This window comes from Penaeus monodon, chromosome 22 (genome assembly GCF_015228065.2).
Source record: "Penaeus monodon isolate SGIC_2016 chromosome 22, NSTDA_Pmon_1, whole genome shotgun sequence".
Taxonomy (NCBI): Eukaryota; Metazoa; Arthropoda; class Malacostraca; order Decapoda; family Penaeidae; genus Penaeus; species Penaeus monodon.
Window position 1 is genome coordinate 4,386,375 of NC_051407.1, and position 493 is coordinate 4,386,867.

General features: G+C 38.9%; 1 protein-coding gene across 1 annotated transcript in view; it reads left to right on the forward strand.

Annotated features, from left to right (window-relative positions):
- The window catches only part of LOC119586835 (rap guanine nucleotide exchange factor-like), a 75,990-nt gene that overhangs the window by 25,158 nt on the left and 50,339 nt on the right, over nucleotides 1-493 (forward strand). The gene's annotated exons all lie outside the window — the stretch shown is intronic.

Sequence of the window (493 nt, forward strand, 5' to 3'; positions counted from 1 at the left end):
AAAATGAGAAAGGATTTACGATCATTATGAAAAGTGCCTTTAAGTCTGTAAAGTGTCAGCGTATTCCCTAATCACATCGTACTCCTGTACAGACGAGGTTACCCGCAGGGCAACGTTAATTTTTGCATGTAAACAAAGATACCTATCAAGAGAGGGAGAGAGGGAGAAAGAAAAATAAACATTGGGTACCCATGTGTAACGGGACCACCTGGCGTTGATGAAAAAAACACCTATGTCTCTCGTCCTAATTGTACGAAGGGGTTTTTCCCCTTTATCTAGAGCTTTCTTATAAAATTTGTGCGAGGTTTTTTGTTGAAATAGAGGGGGTATGTAGGGGAGGGCAGTGTACACGAAACTGAAACATAAGGAAACATGTTAAGAGACAAGGAACGTAGAATTTTGGACATGGGGAAACAACTGCCGGAAAATTGCAACATAGTTTTTTATTGTTGTTTTGTTATTATTACAGTTATTAGTAGATGGTCTGGTAGTA